Raw genomic sequence first — 7,535 nt, 5'->3', positions numbered from 1 at the left:
TCACCCAAGCTCCTGAGAACAGCTGAAAAAGACCCCAAAACCCTGCAGTCCAATGGCCTCCCACCTCAGCCAGGCCGCCTGTGCTTATCAGCTCCCTCTGTGGCTAATCCTCAGCATCAACACTCCTCCAAGCCCCTAACCCCTCACTCATCAGATCCCCTGCTTCACAGAAGAAATCCAGGCCGCTGGCAGGGCTCCCAGAATCCCACCTCCTGCCACACACCTGTCTGCCTCATCACCTACCTAACCATAAGCCTCAGTGGAAGAGGGGCCCTGCACTCCCTCCTCACCTAGCCCTCTCTGGATGTCCACACTCTCCCCCTGGCTCACCCCCCAAGTATTCTTCTCTAGGAAGTTCACCTTAGAGCTCCACACTGAGGTAGGAGGTAGGAACCTTGTCTAGGTTGTTGAACCCCTTGTGCATAGTTCTCATTGTTTCATCTTGTCAACATCTATTTTTCTTCCCCACTGAACCATAAATTCCTTGCAGGGAAGGACTTTGTCTTTCATCTCTGTTTCTAGGCATCTATTACAAAGCCTGGCAGAGAGTAGATGGTAAATATTTGAATGAATGACCAAATTACTCAGCCCACCTTCATTCCCTGAACAACCTATCGTTCCACTCTGCAAATGCAGTGTCTCCCAGAACTTAAATAATACCATTAAAAGCCTTAAAGCAGCCAGTTCTTGAACTGAGGAGTCAAACGCAACTCGACAAAAATTCAGATTACATAAAAATCCACGCAAGAGATTTGGGCAGAACTTTGGAACTGTCCTCTGATACATTTGTTAGAAATGCTTGACCAAGATCACAGCCAGTGGAAATGAAAGTGGACGCAGTGGGATGACAGAGTGTCAACAAGGAATGCGGTGTGTTGGTGTATAAGATTCTCACCAACAGTGCCTCTAGAGAGTTATTTAATTAAAAATGAAAAGGAAATCTACTGCTGTCAATTCCTTCAAGCATATTCAATACTAGGGTAATAAAACTTTAATTTGCTGGCTTTAACCAATGACAAATAGGAACAAAATTCTACACTCTGCAAATGAGTACTATTTCCCAACTGAGCGAAGGAAGCCCCTAGAGGAAGACCAAACAAACAATTCAATGATGCTTGTATTAGTCAGCCAAAGAGATGCTGATGCAAAATACCAGAAATTGGTTGGTTTTTATAGAGGATATTTATTTGGGGTAGGAGCTTACAGATACCAGGCCATAAAGCATAAGTCACTTCCCTCACCAAAGTCTGTTTTCATGTGTTGGAGCAAGATGGCTGCCGACAGCTGTGAGGGTTCAGGCTTCCAGGGTCTTGCTGCTCTCTGGGTTCAAGGTTCCTTTCTTCCCAGGGCTTGCTTCTTCCTGTGCTCAGGTTTCCTCTCTTCCTGGGGCTGGCTTCTCTTTCCTCTGTGAGCTTACTTCCCAGGGCTCCAGCTTAAGGCTTCAGCATCAAACTCCAACATCAAAACTCCAACATCAGAAAACCCTCAACTCTGTCCTTTGCCATGCCTTTTATCTGTGACGCCCTAATGACATGGCCCAATCAAAGCCCCAGTCATAACTCAATCATGCCCAGGTACAGACCAGATTATAAACATAATCCAATATCTATTTTTGGAATTCATAACCATATCAAACTGCTATAATGCTATTTGGGCTTTTGGCAAAGCCAGCCTTGCAATTAAAACATGTTTTTGGATGGTAGCGGTTATGCCATAAGCCTATTCCAAAAAGCCAGGTGTGCCTCTTTAGTGTCTTATGTATTTTTTAACTCTTTAATAGAATATCTAAGTTTAAGCAAATATAAAATCAGTACAGAAACAGAGAATACATTAAGATCAAAGTGTAAATGAAACTATTACAGTTGGATGTCTTCATGATCTCTTAACCTGAATTTTCAGGCCCTCCTTTTTTGCCTATATTCTACTTTAAAGAAAAAGCTTCAAACACTCCCCTCACCTACCCCAGTCAAAAGGCTCTCGACATTTTATATTCAACTTTGACTAATCAAACTTCCTCTTAGGAAAGTTTGTGTTCTCTGTGGCTTCCCTTATACTGTCTTATACTGCTTGGAGTCAAGGAAACTCACTGTTGAGCAACAAACTCTAATTCTCACTCTATGAGAAAGAAATAGATAGATAGCTAGGAACTATTATATATAGGTACATGTCTCATATATACAAATACTGTTCTATATAAGGTAGTCCCTTTTACTGAGAAACTTGGCATCTGACACCACATCTAAGACAACATAAGAATAGAGGTACCCTTGAAAAGAGACCACTGGACATCGACTTTTATGTCTTTTATGTTTTTTTAACTGTCTTATGTTTTATTGCAGTGGCTCTTTCAGAGTCTTTTATTCATGGCAGATATATCCCATGGAACAGCAGTAAAACATTGGATAAGCATGCATAACTGGAAAGCAGACCATATGTCCATTGCATCTGTAGCTCTAAGGGAAGTGGTGGGAAAATACTAGAATGCTAGCACATGTTGACTAACATTGGCTCCCTTTGTCAAGGTTTTACAACAAAGAGATGAACCCAAGTAGAAACAGGCCAGTTTGCAAAGAGAAATAAAAGAAAATAGAGAGTCCAAAATTTGGAAAGCTGAAGCACTGAGAGAGTTTGATCAGTTAAGAAATAAGAATGTTATGGCTGCTTGGGCAGCACACACATTAAAACTGGAATGGTACAGAGAAGATTAACATGGCCCCTGAGCAAGGATGACATATTAATTCATGGAGGATTCCTTTAAATATATATATATATTTTTTAAAAGAACATGCCCACTGTAAAAACTGAAACACTGCAAAACATTTAAGGTAGAAAATATAATTCCCCCAACCTACATGCTCCCATTCCCTGGTAACCAATAATAATAGTTTGATATATATTCCTCTAGATTTTCTTTTTCATGCATATAATTTAGGCAAGTTTTCACAATAACTATAGTTTTTGGGGAGTGGATATGGTTCAAGTGGTTGAGCACCCACCTCCCACATGGGAGGTCCCAGGTTCAGTTCCCGGTGCCTCCTAAAAAAACAAGCGAAACAAATGAAAAAACCAACTCGGGGAAGCCAGTGTGGCTCAGTGGATGAGCACAGCACCTAAAAAACAACAAACAAAACAAAAAACTATGGTTTTGGAGGAAGTGAAGAGGGGAGCAGAAATGAGGAAAATTCTTTCCTAAAATATGCTTGCTAAAGCTAAAAAAGCTTATACACAAAAGCAAGACTACGAAATTGCAATATATTGCAGAATCCACATTTTGTTAAACAGCCTAAAAACAAATATTAAAATAAAAAACATTAGCAATCAGGAAAATGCCAATCAAAACCACAGTGAGATATCATTTCATGTCCACTAGGAGAGCTATAACAAAAAAGATATAATAACAAATGCTGGGAAACGGACTTTGGCCCAGTGGTTAGGGCGTCCGTCTACCATATGGGAGGTCCGCGGTTCAAACCCCGGGCCTCCTTGACCCGTGTGGAGCTGGCCATGCGCAGTGCTGATGCGCGCAAGGAGTGCCGTGCCACGCAAGGGTGTCCCCCGCGTGGGGGAGCCCCACGCGCAAGGAGTGCGCCCGTGAGGAAAGCCGCCCAGCGTGAAAAGAAAGAGCAGCCTGCCCAGGAATGGCGCCGCCCACACTTCCCGTGCCGCTGACGACAACAGAAGCGGACAAAGAAACAAGACGCAGCAAACAGACACCAAGAACAGACAACCAGGGGAGGGGGGGGAATTAAGTAAATAAATAAATCGTTTAAAAAAAAAAAAACAAATGCTGGTGAGAATATGGAGGAACTGCAACCCTCATACTCTGCTGGTATATGGAATGGAAAATGGTATAGCCACTTTGGAAACAGTTTGGCAATTTCTTAAAATGTTAAACATATAGATAGTTGCCACATTACCCAACCACTCCACTGCTAAGTACATACTCAAGAGAAATGAAAACATACGCCCACAGAAAATCTTATAATATGACTGTTCAAAGCATTATTTATAATAGCCAAAAGGCAGGAAAACAACCCAAATGTCTGTAACCTGATGAATGAAAAAACAAAATGTGATAAATCCCTATAATGGTATATTATTCAGCAATTTTTTAAAAATGGAGTACTGATACATCCTACAGTATGGATGAACCTTGAAAACAATATGCTAAATGAAAGTCACAAAAGAGCACATATTGTATGATTCCATTTATATGAAATGTTCAGAATAGGCAAACCTACAGAGACAGAAAGTGGACTGATAGTTGCTTAGGGTCAGAAGTCTGAGGGAAAGTGGGGAGTGACTGCTAATAGGTATGGGGTTTCTTCGTGGGGTGATAAAAATGTTTAAAAAATGATTGTGTTAACTGAATATACTAAAAACCATTGAATTACACATTAAATTGTGAAATGTATGGTATGTGAATTAATATATTTCAATAAAGCTATTAAGAATTTCTTCAAAAATAAAAAGAAATAAGAATGGCAAATGAATCAAGCCTCAAAGCACCCATGAAACTTTGTTGAACAAAGAATTTTGACTTGAAGGAAAGATCAGATTTGGGGTGTGATTTTCCTCCATGTCGTTTAAGAATCCTTCAAAACAGCTGCCAATAGGTTGAGAGGAAGATATGGGAGCATTAAGAAGTAAGGCAGACTTAAAAAGTTGGTCTAAAAACTTTGAGTGGAAGGGAACTGAGTCAGTGTGGTTCAAGCAGTTGAGCATCAGCCTCCCACATATGAGGTCCCCAGTTCAATCCCCGGCTCCAGGTACTTCAAAAATAAACAAAAACAACTTTGAGTGTGGTAACTAGAACATGGCCCTGACTGGATGCAAATAGATCAGAAATCTCAGAAGCCTATTAGCTTTTTTTGGAAACTGTTTACTGAATAAATCTCAAAAAAAGGAAGGAGGGAAGGAAAGAAAGAAGGAAAGGAGGGAGGGAGGGAAAGAAGGGAGAAAAGGAGAAGGAAGGGAGAGAGGAAGGGAGGAGAAAGAAGGAAGCAAGCTTCTTCCCACTCTGGGAGCCATCAGACAAATCTCAAGCAGGGGGTAGACTGCTAAAGCTCCAGCGCCAGCAAAGAGGACAAATCCTCAACAACCGCTTCAGATGCAGACAAGGAGGGTAATGAACAAGGAACAACTTCCAGAGCAGGGCCAGGGCCACAGAGAATAGCGGGCAAAGGCGTTCCTCCCAGAGAGGAAAATCAAAGGCGAATAAGAAAATTTCCCCCTCCTCAAATCAGAAGCCTTCATAACACTTCAAAGTAAGATCTAAAAATTGCTATAAGCCTGTGATTTCCAAATGGGAGTTACTATTGCAATGATCCTATTCTGGGTCCTTTGTATATTGGATGCGGGTGTGGAGAATGGACAGATAATTTGGTTCTAAAGTTCAAAGGCGGGTTTAGAAGTGTTCCACTTCTGAGGGGGAAACAGCAGGTGGCAAGAGATCTTTGCTCCCAGTGTAATAGCAAGCCAACTATAAACTCCACATTTAAAAAGTCCATCAGAGAATATCCTGACTTCTAGCACTATAGTTTATAGTTTTGCCTTCTTTCAAACTTTATCTAAGGAGAATCATACAGTATGTATTCTTGGGCATTTGGAATATTTTGTTCAATATTGTTTGTGAAATTTATCCGTGTTGCCATCTAGTAGCTTTAGTTCATTCATTGTCATTGCTGTATGGTATTTCATTGTGTGAAGATACCAGAATTTATTTGTATGTTCTACTGTTGGTGTACATTTGGTTTTCCAGTATTTTACTATTATAAATAAAGCTGCTATAAACATTCTTATAATAAAAAATCCATCAGAGAAATGAGATTGCAGAGAGAAACAAGTCCACCTTAGGTTAGAAGAGACTGGTGGCCGCATTTGTCTCTGGGGGAATGATGGACAGCAGACCAAATCTCCGATAGGCAGACAGACTTGCAAAGGTAAAGAGAAGCCAGCCAAACTTTAATGACCCCTTAAACAGCTATGACGACTGGGAATTCAAAAGGAAGGAGCCCTGGAAATTAATTCCCACCATCCAGCAGTTTTTCTCCACTGAGTTTTCACAGAGTGTACAGCGGCAAATGGACAACTAGAGGAAGAGCAACAGGGCAGAGAAATATCTCCCATGGTATAAAAAACTGAAGCTTGGCTGAAAATCAGAGAAAGATCACCAGAGTCTCATAGCACTTACCTCTCAGTCCTGCTGGGGGAGGGGGGTGGCCAGATCCAACCCTCAAAACATTTGAAAGCAGTGAATTTAAGTTAATGGAAGCTACACCCAATCCAGACCCTTCTCAGTTCCAAATCAAGGAGATTGCTCCAGGCATCTGGAAAGAGGAAGAGGCCTGCCCTTTTCTGTGGATAAATCTCTCTCCAGTCTCCACTGAATATGCACAATTGTAGATTCTGATTTAAAAAAATAAATAAAAATAAAAATAATTCTGGCCTAGAGGAAGTAACTGGTACTGGACTACCCTTTCTAAATTACTAGATGTAAAAAGAAGCAGACACATAACTACAACCAGGAGAAAAATCAGCCAATAGAAATGCCAAGAAATTACAGAGGTAATAGAATTAATACACATGATACTTAAATAGCTATTGTAAATATGTTCAAGGATTTAGGGAAAAGTGAACATAATGAGGCAACAAATAGGGACTGTCAATAGAGAAATTGATACTATAAAAATTTAAACAAAGGCCAAGAAAGATAATTCTATACTTGAAAAACATAACTTCTACAATTAAAAATTTCACTAGAAGACTGGTAAAAAGATGATTAAACATGCAGAAGTAAAAATCAATGAACCTGAAATAGGACAATAAAAACTACCCAAACAGAAAAAAATTGTTTTTAAATTGTAGAGAGTCTGAGGGACTTGTGGGAAAATACCAACCAGGCTAAAGTGGAAAATTTGAGTACCAGAAAAGAGAGACTGGAGCAGGAAAAAAAAGACTTAAAGAAAATCAAGGGAAGTGGATTTGGCCCAATGGACAGGGTATCCTCCTACCACATGGGAGTTCCAAGGTTCAGATCCAGAGCCTCCTTTACCTATGTGGAGCTGGCCCATGCGCAGTGCTGATATGCGCAAGGAGTGCCCTACCACGCAGGGTGTCCCCGCGTAGGGGAGCCCCACGCACGAGTGCACCCTGTAAGGATAGCCATCCAGAGCAAAAGAAAGTGCAGCCTGCCCAAGAATGGCACCGCACACATGGAGAGCTGACACAACAAGATGACCCAACAAAAAGAAACACAGACTCCTGGTGCCGCTGATAAGGATAGAAGCCGTCACAGAAGAACACACAGCGAATGGACACAAAGAGCAGACAACAGGGGGGAGGGGAGAAAAAAATAAAAAATAAATCTTTAAAAAAAAATAAAATCAAAATTTTTCATTTTACCAAACGTTTTACCTAAGCACAGATCTAAAAGTCAAACAAACATATATACCCCCACCCCACACCAAATATAAACATGAAGGAATCTACACCAAAGTACAAAATTAATGAATTAATGAAATTCCTGAAAACCA

At 40.7% G+C, this 7,535-nt stretch overlaps 1 non-coding gene across 1 annotated transcript; it reads left to right on the top strand.

Moving 5' to 3' along the window:
* Positions 1-2,656: 2,656 nt before the first annotated feature.
* Positions 2,657-2,762, top strand: LOC111759725 (U6 spliceosomal RNA). Its single transcript, XR_002793625.1, has one exon. It is a non-coding gene; the product is annotated as a U6 spliceosomal RNA (small nuclear RNA).
* The last annotated feature ends 4,773 nt before the right edge of the window (positions 2,763-7,535 follow it).

This window comes from Dasypus novemcinctus, chromosome 5, assembly GCF_030445035.2.
Source record: "Dasypus novemcinctus isolate mDasNov1 chromosome 5, mDasNov1.1.hap2, whole genome shotgun sequence".
Classification (NCBI taxonomy): Eukaryota; Metazoa; Chordata; class Mammalia; order Cingulata; family Dasypodidae; genus Dasypus; species Dasypus novemcinctus.
Note: the sequence above shows the minus strand (reverse complement) of the source record. Positions and strands in the feature narration are given on the sequence as shown.